A 17581-nucleotide genomic window follows, 5' to 3' on the forward strand; every position below is an offset into this window, starting at 1 on the left:
CGCCCCCCTCCACTCCACTGGGCACATCGATGGCCGCCCACCCGCCTCCCAGACTTGCTCCCACCCACCAACGATACCGGCCACCGATGTCCGGTGCAGAGAGGGCCACAGAGTGGCTCTCTCTGCATCGGATGGCCAAGGGGGGTTATTGCAGGATGCCTCCATATCGAGGCATCACTGCAATAACCGGAAAGCAGCTGGAAGCGAGCAGGATCGCTTCCAGCTGCTTTCCACACCGAGGACGTGCAGGGTACGTTCTCAGGCATTAACTGCCTTTTTTTTGAGGACGTACCCTGCACGTCCTCGGTCGTTAAGGGGTTAAGCTGAGTCTCCGTGCGTGCATGACAAACAGCCACTCGGCTATCGCCACTACTTCTTCTGCTGATCCAATGCAGCTTTTCACAGGCTTCCTTCAATGTCATTGTTTAAACATTTGTTGCAGCAGTAAGCATCGGATCAGCAGAAGCAGCAGTGGCGATAGCCGAGTGCTGTTTGTCATGCACGCACAGAGACTCAGATTAATGGAAGTAGTTGCAGTGGGGGAGGCGGAGTTCAGAATATTGCAGAAGAGACGAATAAACAGCTTTCCATAAACCCCCCCATTTGTTATACAAAATCCCACGCATGCGCTATAGAAAGGGTTTCTGAATTTCACAGGTCTAAATAGGTTACCAGTGCGGCCAGGTATGTGATGACGCTGACACGCATGCGCATTAGGGCCAAAATGTGTAAAACAGCTGATGTAACGTCACAGGAAGTGACATGGTTCGCTCTTTTCCAAAGTTCTGCCTCTTACCAGAACAGTGGCCTTCATATGAGCCTACCTAGGTTTAGCTTTTAACTAAGAATACCAAGAGCACAAAGCAAAATTGGTGATAAAAGTAAATTGGAAATTTGATTAAAATTACATGCCCTATTTGAATCATGAAAGTTTATTTTGGACTTGACTGTCCCTTTAAACCTGACCTTAAATCTACAATAAGGGGAAATATTTATGATGATACAGGTGATAATGTAGAGACACTGTGGGTTGGAATAATAAAAAATAGGGAAAAATATTACTAGAAATGTGCTACAAGCCCCCCAACATTAGTGACATGGAGGAAACTCAACTACAAATGCAAATAGCAAAGGCTGCTAATAATACAAGTGCTGTAAAATTATTGGAGGTTTTAACTACCCTGACTGGGCCAATTAAACTAGTAATACAGCTAAGGGAGATAGATTTTTAAATGTTCTCAAAGATAACTTCATGTAACAAAAAGCTATATTGGATTTAGTGCTTTCAAAAAATACAGAAATAATATTAAACATAGAATTCAAAGAACATTTGGGTAACAGTGATCATAACATGGTCACATTTGAAATCATGTTTGATGAGGAGCAAAAATTCAATTATTTAAGGAAATCGTTTAATAAAATAAACTGGGACAAAGTATTCTCTAATAAAAATACAGGTGATAAATGGATAACTAAAAATGTGTTAAAAGAAATTAGAAAAAATGTAGGGCAATTAAATTATTCAAAGAAAATAGTACAGACTCAACATACCAAATATATAAGGAATGTAACAAAGCATGCAAAACAAAGGAATCAAATAAGCCAAAATTGAAAATGAAAGATTAATTGCAAAGAATTCTTAGTCAAACCTTAAAAGTACATAAATGGCAAAAAAAAATTAGGATCCAAAATATAGGTACATTAAAATGTGTTTAGGATAGCACGAGTAACAGTGACAAAGCTGAGGTACTAAGCCAGTTCTTTTCATCAGTATACACAAGAAAGGAATCAAAGGGCGATACTTTGAAACAAACTAAAACATAAAAGCCCATACTATTAACTGGGTTATCTCTAGAGAATATCAGTAAATGTCAGGGTCCTTACCGCAGTCCTAGCCGCTTGTTGCGGGGAATACAGGGCCCCCGGTGGTCAGCCTTGACGTCCCACGTGGAGAGATGCCTAGACCAGTCTAACTAGCAGCTACGGCTGCAGCTCTCTAGGCACGCGCGCCCACACGCTGCCTAGATTTAAAGGGCCAGTCACTAATTGCAGGAACTCCCACCTGGAAGGCACAGGTGTGGGAGTCCCTATAAAAGGCTACTCAGTACATCACTCTGTACTGAGTTATTGCCTAAGAAGGTCCTTACTTGCTGGCTCCTGTTTCTGACTCCTGGCATACTTGTGTATACCCTGCTTCTAAAGCTAAGTATCCTCTGCTGTGATATCTGTGTATGCTTACCTTGCTGCTGAGACCAAACACATTTGCTGTGATACCTGTGCATGGTTACCTTGCTTCTGAGACACAGCACCTCAGATATGATACCTGTGTATGCTTACCTTGCTTCTAAGACCGAGCACCTCAACTGTGATACCTGTGTATGCTTACCTTACTTCTGAGACCCAGCATCTCAGCTGTGATATCTGTGTATGCTTACCTTGCTTCTGAAACCAAGCATCTCTGCTGTGATACCTGTGTATGCTTATCCTGTTCCTGAAAACAAGCATCTCTGTCATGATACCTGTATATGCTTACGTTGCTTCTGAAACCAAGCACTTCTGCTGTGATAAGCTGCATGGATTAAACTCTTATACCTATAAATATACAGACTGGTTTATGTATATAAGGTCTCTCTTTTCATTCCCTGTAAGACACTGTGAAATGGACTTTTTGTAAATTTGCAAGCTCTATCCATGGTTAAAATATCAATAAGCCTTTAGTATTCAGTACTTTTATTTGGGCGTTTTACACACACATTACTATGGCTACAGCTAGTTTTGTTTTAAAGCCTGATGTTGAGGACAGCAGCAATTGTGAGGATTTGTTCAACAGTGATGTAATTGAAAAAGAAGAAAATGGGAACATTGATAGTCTATTTTTTCAGAATGGACAAACTTTTAAAGCAAGACTCTAGGTTGGAATTGGATATCAAAACATTTGGCATTTATAAAAAGGCTAAACGTATCCCTAGAGGTTTACGGATAAGAAAATTTCCCTATTTTCATGTAACGGACATGGGGGCATATGTATCAAGCTCCGAAAGGAGCTTGATGCCCCGTGTTTCTGGCGAGTCATCAGACTCACCAGAAACAGCAGTTATGAAGCAGCGGTCACAAAGACCGCTGCTCCATAACCTGTCCACCTGCTCTGAGCAGACGGACAGACATCGCAACAATACAACCCGATCGTGTACGATCGGGTTGATTGACACCCCCCTGCTGGCGGCCTATTGGCCGCGAGTCTGCAGGGGGCGGCTTTGCACCAGCAGCTCTTTTGAGCTGCTGGTGCAATGATAAATACGGCGAGCGTATTGCTCGCCGTATTCAGCGAGGTCTGGCAGACCTGATCCACACTGGCGGATCAGGTCCGCCAGACTTTCATAACTAGAGGCGATGGACTTTATTCACAAGTAGAATAACATTTTTACTGAGTGTTCTCTAGCACTTATTGATCTTTTGGTAGAATATAAAAAACAATTACATTTGCAATTGAGATCAGATAAACAAAAGTTACAAGAGTTTATTCGCCCTTTATCAGAGGAACCAGAATTCAAATTGTATGATGATAAAATACAGAAAGTTATTGTTGAACTTAAAAATAATTTGTGGCAGTTTAAAGGAATAGTCTAGTCAAAATTAAACTTTCATGATTCAGATAGAACATGCAATTTTAAGCAACTTTCTAATTTACTCCTATTATCAATGTTTCTTCGTTCTTTTGGAATCTTTATTTGAAAAAGCAAGAATGTATGTTTAGGAGCTGGCCCAGTTTCTTAAAATTGCATGTTCTTTCTGAATCATGAAAGTTTAATTTTGACTAGACTATTCCTTTAAGAAGCAGAAAATACTCAAGGATACATTTGATTATGATAATAACTAAGTATACAAATTGCCCTTCTCTGAGAATAGGAGAAGGAATAGACAGTTTAAGAGAGGTAATACTCAACCAAACAAAAAAGTTACTTTTGCTGACACAGACACTGAATACGATTATGATTCTTCAGATTTGGAGGCTATTGGGGAACAGGTTGTACAATCAGGGCCATCTTCCTCCTATGTATTACAACATAGTGAGGATACACATAGTACTAATACTGACATTCCTTCAAAAAATGAGAAGGGCCCCCCAAAACCAAGAGGAAAAAAATACGTAGAGGGGGGCGCAGATTCAGTAGAGCAGCCCATTTTGCAGACAGGGAATCAGAACAGGACACATAGATATCCCCAGAGAAAGAGGGGGAGTCAATCCAGGAGATACATTTATAGAAGTATGATAATGTTGTGAACCTGTCCTCTCAGGTTTTGACACACAACCAACTACGTGTTCTCTCATTGGGTTTAAATTTTGCACCTACCACACGTTTGTTAGAATCTTAGTTCTAAATAAACACTTTTTGGGGATACACCAAGTTGAGACTACCCTTGATGATAAGGATATAGATCAAGATACAGTGATAACTGGTGATTTTCCAGATACATGTGCAGTACTAGATCTGTTGTCCCTAGAAAGAGATAATCTACTTGTAGTAGGTACTGGAGATTCAGATAAAATCGATGTAAGTAAACTTAGAGTTAAATCAGATTTTTATCCTGTACAGACAAGATCTAGTGCCATTGAGATCTTTAAAAAAACTGTGGAGTTGAAGTTGAGGGATTTACATGCCAACATTGACTGGAAATCTCATAAAAGTGACAATTTAACAAAACAAGAATATCAGGCATTACAAACACTACAGGATTTAAAAGATATTGTGATTTGGGGATCAGACAAAGGGGGAAAATTGTAGTTTTTAAAAAATCAGATTATTTAGAAGAGGCTTTGAGACAGCTGCATGATGTTGAGGTTTACATAAAATTACCTTATAATCCCACCTTTCGTTTTCAAAAGGAACTTAATTCCATCGTTAATTGGGCCTCCCATAATGGTGTTATAACACAAAAAAAATGGAATTTTTTACAGTTAAGTATCCGAAAGTGGCAATTTTTCATTAGTTGCCAAAAATTCATAAGAGCATGCATAAGCCACCGGGATGCCCAATAGTGGCTGGAATTGGTTCTTTGATTGAGCTCTTATCAGAAATAATTGATGCCCATTTGCAACTATTAGTAGATAAACTAATGAGTTATCTAAGAGATACCAGTGATGTTATCAAACAGATTAAAAAGTTAAAATGAGAAGCTGGTTATTCATTTATTTCAGTGGACATTATTTCCCTTTACACTTGTAGCCCTCACGATAAGGTTATCAGGGCTATTGAGTTCTTCCTTAAAGTGAAGGTAAACTTTGATGAATGAAAGCCCGGTTTTTAAAAATACTATTAAAAACAGAGGCACTTTCATCAAAGTTTAGAAAGTAGCAGTTTTGTTTAAAAACTTACCTTTCTTCTTTTCACAGCCAGAGCAGCTTCCCCCACCCGGAGATCCTCTCTCCACACGTCAGCAATGACTAATCCGGCTTCCTCCATCCACGACTTTCCCCCCAGGGGAGTCATTGCCTGAGGTCATGCCGTGATTTGAGGAAGCCGAATTAGTCATTGCTGACCTGTGAAGGTAAGTTTTTAAACAAAACAGCTGCTTTCTAAACTTTGATGAATAAAAGTGCCCCTGTTTTTAATATATTTTATTAAAAACCGGGCTTTCATTTATCAAAGTTTACCTTCACTTTAATCATTATTCTAATTACAGTACTGAACTGAAAGAATTTATTTTGAGATCAATTGACTTTCTCCTTACTCACAATTTTTTTATGTTTGAGGGGGATTTCTATCTCCAAAGGCACGGAACAGCTATGGGGGCGAAATTCTCCCCCTTCTATGCCAACCTATATTTGGGTTGGTGGGAGCTGTTCCATGTCTTTGGGGATGCGAACTCCTTCCTTTGTAGCATTTCTACAGGATAATGATCTAAATTTAAAATTCACTTATGTAAATAGTATGAAGAAAGTTTCTTACCCTGATATAGAATTACATTCTAGTGTTGAGAAACAAATTATTGAAGTAGAACTTTATCTTAAAGAGGTGGCCGGGAACACAATTCTGAGTGCCAATTCTTGTCACCCCAGACACACTGTAGTGTCTATAACAAAGAGCCAGTACATTAGAGTTAAACGCAATTGTACTAACCCTGAGAAATATGAATTTCATGCTAAGGAGCTAACTGATCACTTCTTACAAAGGGGTTATAATAAAAATAACCTAGAAAGTGCCAAAAATCAAGTAGATGTTCTAGAAAGAGATTCCCTGTTTTCTCAAAAAAGGAAGTCTAACTCCTTAGAGAATAAACCTAAATTCATCACCACGTATAGCAGCGAGTATCATAAAATTTGTAATATAATACATAACTCGCTGTCTATTCTAGAAGTTGATGATGGACTTAGGGAAACAGTGCAGGGTGGTTGTGGCTTTATTTCTCGCAAAGCCAAAACCCTAGGTAATATGTTGTCCCCCTCTATGTTGCTAGTAAATAAAAAGGAAAATTGTCTTTCTTTAAAACCTGGTTTTCATAAGTGCAACAGCAGTAGATGCAAATCTTGTTCACATGCATTGTTTGGTCCAGAATTTACCTCTCAAGTTACAGGTGTTACAAGTAAAGTTTATCAGATCAGACAATATTCCACTTGCAATTCTTCTTTTGTAATATACCTCCTGACCTGTAGGGGGTGCAATAAGCAGTATGTAGGGCTCACTACACGTCCACTGAAAGGCCATTTTTTGGAGCATCTGAGGTCAATTGAAGACCCTAAGTCCACTACTCCTGTTTCATTAAATTTCAAGAAAGAACACAATTCAGATGTTTCTCTCTTGGCATTCCAGTGTATCCAAGTTATTCCCAGATACCCCAGAGGAGGAAATAGAGAGGACATTCTCAGACAAAGGGAAGTCTTTTGGATTTCTCAATTGGAGACTGGGGTGCCTAGAGGTCTCAATTCTGAATGGGATGTTAAGCTATTTGTTAAATAGAATTAAATATATATACTGATTTTGAATGATGTACAATAGGTTCTATTTTTCTACCTTATCTTTATTGTATATATTTAGCTGCTGATATTATATCTTTTAAACAGACTATATATGTTATATATATTATGTTTTAAATAGAGAAAAAAATTCTCTTTATCTCCTTTTTGTACTAAACACGAGTTTGGTAAAGTGTTTATTACATGTCTTCCCCTCTTATACTGATCTTTTAACATATTGCTGAATTTTTTGTATTTCACCCTTGGTGAGCCAATTTATCAATTAAAGCTATATTAGTGTGATTGGATGATTAACTTAGGGAGGAGTTAGACAGGTGTATATGAGAGCTGTTAAGTCACTTGGTTGTAGGTGGTCATTGAAAAAGTACAGTATTATCTATACGAAACATGTTTGACCAAGACTGACCATGTCCTGTGATGTGGTGTGTATATCGTTTTTTGATGCCTAATAAATACCGTTGCTTTTATTGGATGTGATTGTCCTGTGATCGATGGAGACCGGGTGCCTTTCATTTTGTTGTCTGCCACCTCTGCTATGATACCTGTATATGCTTACCTAGCTCCTGAAACCTAGCATCTTGGCTGTGATACCTGTGTATGCTTACCTTGCTTCTGAAATCAAGCAAACCTGAACAATGCCTACAAGAAGCTCAAAGTACATTATCTATTCTATAGGTTAGTGGAGGCTCAGCAACAATACAAGCACTATGTTAATAAGAAAAAAAACTCCTACTCCTGATTATCAAGTAGGGGATAAATTATATTCATTGCCCTCTCATCTTCGATTTACTCTACCTCCAAGAAATTAGGTCCTTGTTTTATTGGACCTTTACCATTGAAAAGATTGTATCTCTATTTGCAATATGTCTCCAATTACCATTATCCTATTATATTCATACAATTTTTCATATCTCTCTTCTCAAACCAGTAATATCTGATCCATTTTCATCCCGTACACCATCTACTCCAGGACCTGTCATAGTGGATGGATCAGAGGAATATGAAGTTGAAGAGATTCTGAATGCCAGAATCCATAGATAAAAATTGGAGTACTTCAGGACTAGAGTAAAGCTGATGTGGTACAATTTTTTAAAAAGGGAAGCAGGACTGATCTAGGAAGCTATAGACCAGTTAATCTGACATTGATAGTGGGGAAGATACTTGAAGGGATTATAAAGGATTATACTGATGAGTATATTAGTGTAAACAAAATTATGAGTTCAAATCAGCATGGTTTTATGAGAAATAGATAATTTCAAACTAATTAAGTAAAATATAGATAAAGGGGAATCAGTTGATGTGATATACTTGGATTTTGCAAAGGTGCCACATAAGAGTTTAATGTACAAAATGAGGGGACTGTGAATATCTGAAAATGTTAGCTCATTCATTGATAAATAACTGCATAAAAGACAGGGAGCAACTGGTAGTAGTAAATGGATCATACTCAGATTGGACAAAGGCAATCAGTGTAGTCCCCCAGGGATCAGTGCTGGGCCCTTTTCTATTTAAATTTTTTATTAATGACTTGGAGCAACAATTAAAGTGATAGTAAATCTAGGATTTACCAGTGGAACAAATAAAAGGGAGTTTTATTCATGAAGTATAAAATAGACAAATAAAGGAACTTTTAGCATGAAGTATTTTATATTTCATGACTGAAAGTCCCCTTAATTTGTTGCACTGGTAAATCCTAGCATTTCAAAAAAGCTAGGATTTACTATCACTTTAAATAGCAACATCACTATTTTGCAGATGATACAAAATTGTGTAAGGTCATTAGGTCAGTGCAGGATGAAGTTGCTTTACAAGGGGATTTACAAAAAATAGAAGAATGAGCATTTAAATGGAAAAAGAGATTTAATACTGGAAAATGTAAGGTTCTAAATTTTGGAAGTAAAAATAAGCAAGCAACCTATTATTTAATATTATTTAAATGGGACTAGACATAGCAAATCAGAGTAGGAAAGGAATTTGGGAGTACTTATAGATAACAAGCTAAAGATGGGTGCACAATGCAGGGCAGTGGATTCTAATGCTAATAAGATACTAACATGTATTAAAAGAGTCATTGATGCAGGGGAGGAAAGCATAATTCTGTCACTATATAAATCCCTGGTAAGACCTCACCTTGAGTATGGAGTGCAGTTCTGTGGACCAATTTAAAAAAAAGACATTACAGACTTAGAAAAAAAAGTTCAAAGAAGAACCACAACACTAATAAGGGGAATGGAGAATTTATGCTATGAGGAGAGGTTACCCAAACTGAGTCTATTTTCTCTAGAAAAAAAGATGCTTGACCGGTGACATAATTACTTTATATAAATATATTCAAGGCCCATATACAGAGATGGCAGAAGCTCTGTTTATTCAAAGAATATTGGGCAAGATTACATATGCTGTGTCGCCTGCAAAAGCCGTCTACGCCCCATTTTTTACGTGGTTTTGGTATCACATATACGGCGCCGCATATAAATGTGGCGCATATATATTTCACCCGTCGCCCGCAATTTTTACTTCCATAAGCTAACATAGAACTGCTTCGCAAATCGGTATCACATATTCAGCGCAAGGACTTACGCGACGAAAATTGAGAAATTTTACTCCATTTTCACCTTGCCACACATAGGCAGGTGCAGCAAGCCTTACACTGAAAATGTGAGCACCGTAACTCCTGTAACTGGCTGAAAATATTAACTAACACCTAACGCATGCGCAATATCTATCTACCTGTCAACCGCCAACCCCCACCGCAACAACTAATACTCGGCTAGATTACGAGTTGTGTGTTAAGGTAAAAAAGCAGTGTTAACAGGTCCTAACGCTGTTTTTTTACGCCCGCTGCTATTACGAGTCTTGCAGGTATAGGTGTACCGCACACTTTTTTGGCCTTAACGCAAATCAACTTACGTAAATTTCGTAAAGGCTTTTTTCTATGGGACTTCCATAGCGCCGGTATTACGAGTCTGCTTGGGAGGCCAAAAAGTGAGCGGTACACCCTCTACCGCCAAGATTCCTAACGCATTCTAAAGTCAGTAGTTATGAGTTTTCCCGCTACAAAGCTGTAGCATAAAACTCATAACTAAAGTGCTAAAAAGTACACTAACACCCATAAACTACCTATTAACCCCTAAACCGAGGCCCTCCCGCATCGCAAACACTATAATAAAATGTTTAACCCCTAATCTGCCCCTCCGGACACCGCCGCCACTAGAATAAACATATTAACCCCTAATCTGCTGCCCCCAACATCGCCGACACCTACATTATATTTATTAACCCCTAATCTCCCACCCCCAATGTCGCTGCAACCTACCTACATTTATTAACCCCTAATCTGCCACCCCCAACGTTGTCGTCACTATATTATATTTATTAACCCCTAAATCTAAGTCTAACCCTAACACCCCCTAACTTAAATATAATTTAAATAAATATAAAGAAAAATTCCTATCATTAACTAAATAATTCCTATTTAAAACTAAATACTTACCTATAAAATAAACCCTAAGCTAGCTACAGTATAACTAATATTTACATTGTAGCTAGTTTAGGGTTTATTTTTATTTTACAGGCAAGTTTGTATTTATTTTAACTAGGTAGAATAGTTACTAAATAGTTATTAACTATTTAATAACTACCTAGCTAAAATAAATACAAATTGACCTGTAAAATAAAACCTAACCTATGTTACAATAACACCTAACACTACACTACAATTAAATAAATTCCCTACATTAAATACAATTAAATAAAATTAGCTAAATTACAAAAAAACCCCCCCACTAAATTACAGAAAATAAAAAACAAATTACAAGATCTTTAAACTAATTACACCTAATCTAATAGCCCTATCAAAATAAAAAAGCCCCCCAAAATAAAAAAAACCCTAGCCTAAACTAAACTACCAATAGCCCTTAAAAGGGCCTTTTGCTGGGCATTGCCCCAAAGAAATCAGCTCTTTTACCTGTAAAAAAATACAAACAACCCCCTCAACAGTAAAACCCACCACCCACACAACCAACCCCCCAAATAAAAGCCTAACTAAAAAAACCTAAGCTCCCCATTGCCCTGAAAAGGCATATTAGGGGTTAATAAGTGTAGGTAGTTTGCAGTGACATTGGGGGCGGGAGATTAGGGGTTAATAAATATAATGTAGGTGTCGGCGATGTTGGGGGCAGCAGATTAGGGGTTCATAAGTATAATGTAGGTGGCGGCGATGTCCGGAGCGGCAGATTAGGGGTTAATAACTTAGTATAATGTAGGTGTCGGCAATGTCGGTGGCGGCAGATTAGGGGTTAATAAGTGTAAGATTAGGGGTGTTTAGACTCGGGGTTCATGTTAGGGTGTTAGGTGTAAACATAAAATGTGTTTCCCCATAGGAATCAATGGGACTGGTTTACTGAGTTTCACGCTGCTTTTTTGCAGGTGTTAGACTTTTTCTCAGCCGACTCTCCCCATTGATGTCTATGGGGAAATTGTGCACGAGCACGTATAACCAGCTCACCGCTCACTTAAGCAGCGCTGGTATTGGAGTGCAGTGTGGAACGCAATTTTGCTCTACGCTCACTTCTTGCCTGTTAACGCCGGGTTGATAAAACCCCGTAATACCAGCGCTGCAGGTAAGTGAGCGGTGACAATAAACTGCAAGTTAGCACCGCACCCCTCATAACGCACAACTCGTAATCTAGCCGACTGTATATTAACCCCTAATCCGCCATTAAGCCATATCGCAATAAACCTTATAAATGTATTAACCCCTAATCCGCCATTATGCCATATCGTAATAAACCTAATAAATGTATTAACCCCTAATCCGCCATTAACCCATATCGCAATAAACCTAATAAATTTATTAACTCCTAATCTGCCATTCACCCACATCACAATAAACCTAATTAAACTATTAACCCCTAATCCGCCATTCAACCACATAACAATAAACCTAATTAATCTATTAACCCCTAAACCGCCAAACCGCCACATCGTAATAAACCTAATTTAATTACTAAGCCCCCTAACCTAACACCCCCTAAATTAACCCCAAATTACATAAAATATTAAAATACTAAATTACAATTAAAATAAAAAATCCTAACAGTACTTAAAAAAACCAACGTAAGGTTAAATTAAAATAATCTAAAATTACAAAAAGTAAAAAAGTCTAACATTACAGAAAATAATGAATCAAATTATCAAAAATAAAAAAATTAAACCTAAGCCCTATAAAAATAAAAAATCCCCCCCAAAATAACCCCCTAATCTAATACTAAACTACCAATAGCCTTTAAAAGGGCTTTTTGTAGGGCGTTGCCCTAAATTAAACAGCTCTTTTGCATTAAAAAAAAATACTAAGTCCCCCCTCTAACAGTAAAACCCATCCCACCAACCCCCCTAAAATAAAAAAACCTAACACTAAAAAAAATCCTAAACTACCCATTGCCCCTAAAGGGGTATTTGTATGGGCAATGCTCTTAAAAGGGCATTCAGCTTTTTTACTGCCCTAACTCTAAGCCCCAAATAGGTACTCACCGTTACTGAAGTCCGGCGGAGAAGGTGCTCTTCCAGACGGCGGTGAAGTCTTCTTGGAACCGTTGACATCTTCCATCTTCATCCAGGACCAAGCCGGCACGGAGCGGAGATGACCGCGGAACTGACCGTGTGCGATGAGGAAATTACAGGCGACGCTGGTTTCAGCAGTTACGCTGAAGCCTGCGCCGTATATGTAATCTCGCCCATTGTTTGTGACAAGAGGTCACAATTCAAGGCTGGAGGAAAGGAGATTTATTCTCCAGCAAAGTAAATATTTTTTCACTGTAAAAAGTGATAAAATGATTGCACTCATTACTTAAAGGGACAGTTTACTCAAAAATGTTCTCCCCTTTAATTTGTTCCCAATTATCCACTTTACCTGATGGAGTGTATTAAATTGTTTACAAGTAGCTCCTTTACCCTTATATTGGCATTTGAAATAGTTGATTTAGCATGTGGTATCCCCACCTATTCTGAAAGTTTGTGGCCGCATGTCCAAGCTATAGATAAGCTTTGTAAACACAGCCAGCAGAAGAAATTACACTCCCAGTGGGATTTTGCAGAGATAAGGCAATGCAATGTTGATTTTCCATTGTTCTCTCCAAGTACTGGTGATTGGTTTATGGACAGATATAAAATAAAGAAGCAGGTATATGTACACAATGTGATAAAGTAATGAGATCTGATTATACCTACAAGCTCAACCCATTTTATTAGGTTGTGGCTTCTAAACACAAAATCAGAGCTTTAATATACACAAATAAACCTTAAAAAGCTAGTTTTCTTACATTTTTTACTCTGCAGTTGGTAAAAAAAGCAATTGTAAACACATTAAGGGAAAAACTATTTTACAGTATACTGTCCCTTTAAAAAGGTAATGAATGTCAATACCATAGATACATTTAAAAATGGTTTAGATACATTTCTAGCTAGAAACAGAATTCAGTAATATAATTGCATGTGTGGGTCCAATATTAAACTGGACAGTCCAGTCTTTTAACCAACTGAAATATCAATTTTTTTAAATTGTCAGTAGATTATAAAAAAGTGATATTGATTAAAATTTTTTGTAATAATCAATATTGTTAAACAAAGGGATTTGAAACCCACATTTTTGATTCATGATTTGTGTAAAGGATACTATTTTAATTAACTTTCCAATTTACTTCTAGTATCAAATATGCTTAATCATTAATTCATTTTTACTTTTCTGTACCTATAAATACATTTACTTATCTTAAAAAAAATCTTTGTTGCTAAAATAGTCATGTTGAAAGTTTGCATTATTATCCACTTCTATACAGTCTTCTGTGTAAAGCCATATTCAACCTTCCAGCTCATCAAATTGCTTGATTTAAAGGTTTTGCCCTAGGTGTAATAGCACATTAATATTTGCAGAATGCGCTTGCCTGAGCATGGGCACTAACAGTATGCTAAGAAAGCAGTAGTGAGGGGCAGCATTACAAGTTAAGGCCTAAATGTGGTGATGGTGATATAATCTGATCAGAAGAGACTGTGTGGGAGACCTCTTTTATAGGACTTACATACTGAGTCCAATGGAAGGCTTGAAAAGGCATTAGATTTAGAAGCCCAATATTAAAACAGAGAGAAAAATAGCAATTAATTTTGTTAGATCATTTATTTTATTTTGCTAGAACTTGGGGTTTACTATCACTTTAAATCAACTGAGCAGCAGCTACATATTTAAAAGCCACCTATGTCTTGATTCTTTGAAAATATGGCACCAGCAAGGTGTACCATTGCTCACAATAAGCCCAATAGCCCATTTAGCTAGAACACCTTCATGTACAATTAGCATGCTTTATTAAAAGCAGGCATGGAAGGCTGTAGTACTGCCAAAGAAATTGATGTGCACCCGGTCCAGTGTTGTCCATTACCATGTTGATGTATTTTATGTATTTTTCTAGGAAAACCACATCTAGCTAGCACACCCTTAGGTGCAATCAGCATGCTTTATTAAAAGCTAGCATGGAAGGCTGTAGTTAGAATCCAAGTATTAAAGGGGCTGTGGCAAGGCACTTAGGCGTATCATCTCTTAGCTAATAGCTGTAACCAATCTCCATTTTATGCTTTTAGCAATTGCTGATTTTTCTATCAGAGGGCAACTACTACCACTTGTCATGTGTGAACCATTAAACGTTTTGCATTATTAGTACACAGAGGGCTTGTCTTTTTTTAAATGTTATATTTATTTTATAGCACCTTTGCAGGTTCTTACAATGGAGTCTTGGTGAATGTATTTACATTGCAGTACATACTATAGCATATTTATTCTTTAAATGTCTTTAGTGATTATATATATATATATATATATATATATAAATATAAATATATATAAACACACACACACACACACAGACATATTTATATATATATATATATATATATATATATAAAATATATACTATATATATATATATATATATATATATATTTATATTTAAAAAGCACACACACATATATATATATATATATATATATATACAGGCATATTTCGTTTTATTGTGCATCACAGATATTGCTCTTTTTACAAATTGAGTGTTTGTAGCAACCTGTGTCAAGCCAGTCTATTGGCGCCATTTTTCCAACACATATACACATATAAACATGTAAATACACATGAATACATATATATACACATCTATATATATTCACACACCCAGAAAACAGATTATGACTTGCTGAAGGCTCATATTATGGTATTTTTTTTCTTTTTTAGACGTAATGCTATTGCACACTTAAAGGGACACTGAACCCAAATTTCTTTCATGAATCAGATAGAGCATGACATTTTAAACAACTTTCTAATTTACTCCTATTATTATTTTTTCTTCGTTCTCTTGCTATCTTTATTTTAAAAGCAGGAATGTAAATCTTAGCAGCCAGCCCATTTTAGGTTCAGCACCATGGATAGTGCTTGCTTATTGGAGGCTTCCATTTACCCACCAATAATCAAGCATAACCCAGGTTCTCAACCAAAAATGGTGCGGCTCCTATGCATCACATTCCTGCTTTTTAAATAAAGATAGCAAGAGAACAAAGAAAAATTCATAATAAGAGTAAATTAGAAAGTTGCTTAAAATTGCATGCTCTATCTGAATCATGAAAGAACAAATTTGGGTTTAGTGTCCCTTTAATAGACTACAGTATAGTGTAAACATAACTTTTATATACCCTAGGGAAAAAAAATGAATGTGTCTCACTTTATTGCTATATTTGATTTATTGCTGTGGTCTGGAACCGAACCGCAATATCTCAGAGATACGCCTGAATATATATATAAACCCCTTGCACACACACACACACATATATATATATATATATATATATATATATATATATATATGTTTGTAGGAATACGCACTCACTGGTCTTCTGTCATCCGTGATAAAAATTATTTATTAAACAGTGACGTTTCGGGACCAACAGTGTCGTTTCGGGACCAACAGTGTCCCTTCTTCTGAAGAAGGGACGCTGTTGGTCCCGAAACGTCACTGTTTAATAAAGAATTTTTATCACGGATGACAGAAGACCAGTGAGTGCGTATTCCTACAAATTTATATCCATTACACAATAGCACCCTGGCAGTTTTTGTTTGATGGTGAGAGTGCACACACCCTACCTGCCATATATATATATATATACTGTATATATATATATATATATATATATATATATATATAAATGTGTGTGTGTGTGTGAGCAGCCTCTTTTAGCCCAGTTCTGCTTTTCACAAAGGAATACTTTCCTGAAACATATCAGTCTGATCCCGCCAAGTAAAGTCAGTCCAGCCCTGAAATGCCAGGCAATTCTCCTTTGAACAAGGAACGTGACAACTCCAGACAATCGTTTAAGCCTCCTATGGGCCTAGTCAGTGAGGTGCAGCCATATTCCTCTAAGCTTCACTGGGCAAGGAGTCCACATCTGGTTTCCCCTATCACCCTTAGGGAGACCTCCCCATGGTCATTATTCAAATACAATCAAAGAGAGAAGCGCTCTACAAGGAACGAACAACAGCTCAATAGCTTGTTCTATGGCGAGTCACCACCTAGGAGCAACCTCTTTTAGCCCAGTTCTGCTTTTCACAAAGGAAAACTTTCCTGAAGCATATCAGTCTGATCCCGCCAAGTAAAGTCAGTCCAGCCCTGAAATACCAGGCAATTCTCCTTTGAACAAGGAACGTGACAACTCCAGACGATCGTTTCAGCCTCCTATGGGCAGTGGAGGCTCCTCCATATGTGCACTGTCGCACGTGAACCCCCAGGGGGCAGAGGAGGGGGGGGAAATGAGCAGAGAAAAAAAATGAGAAAAAAAAAATTATGGAAAATTTTATTTTTTATTTTATATTATATTTATTAATAAATGTATTATTTTCCTGTGTGCTGTCTTGTGCAGTGTACTATCATCATGCATATTACTATTAGGCTGAGCCTGAAACCTGAAAGTGGAAAGGGCTGTTTTGCCTATACTTCTATGTATCGCACATGCTGTGCAGTGCGATACATAGAAGTATAGGCAAAAGCACTTTCCACTTTAAAACTGCATTGACTGCAGTGCCACCTACAGGCCAGCCCATAGCCTTCCTGTTCGCACAGCTCTTAGTGTGCGGGAGCCAGCTGTCACGTGACACTCGCACACTAAGAGCTGAGCTGTGTGGGAGGAGAGGAGGCAGGGGCATAACAGTTACGCCGTAACTACACAACGTGAGGGCGGAAAGCACCATTCACAATCCCAGATACATAAGGATCGGATGATAGATTATCCCAGGCCAGGCGCGCTAAATTGACACTGAACTGAAGAGACTGAGACTGTAGACACATATTAATTTGGTAAGTGTGTGTCCCCCACTGACACCAATGCTTTTATTGTCTAGACTCGTCTCTAATGTAATCACGGTCACACTGAAAGTCGCAGCGCTTTAAGCAAAAAATAAGTGGCTCCCGGTCCCACCTCCAGCAAAGAGAAGAAGAAACTATATACAGTTAAAATGAAGCGTTTATTCAAGTACAGACTGTACTTGAATAAACGCTTCATTTTAACTTAAAATAGTTTCTA

This window comes from Bombina bombina, chromosome 6, assembly GCF_027579735.1.
Source record: "Bombina bombina isolate aBomBom1 chromosome 6, aBomBom1.pri, whole genome shotgun sequence".
In the NCBI taxonomy this organism is placed as follows: Eukaryota; Metazoa; Chordata; class Amphibia; order Anura; family Bombinatoridae; genus Bombina; species Bombina bombina.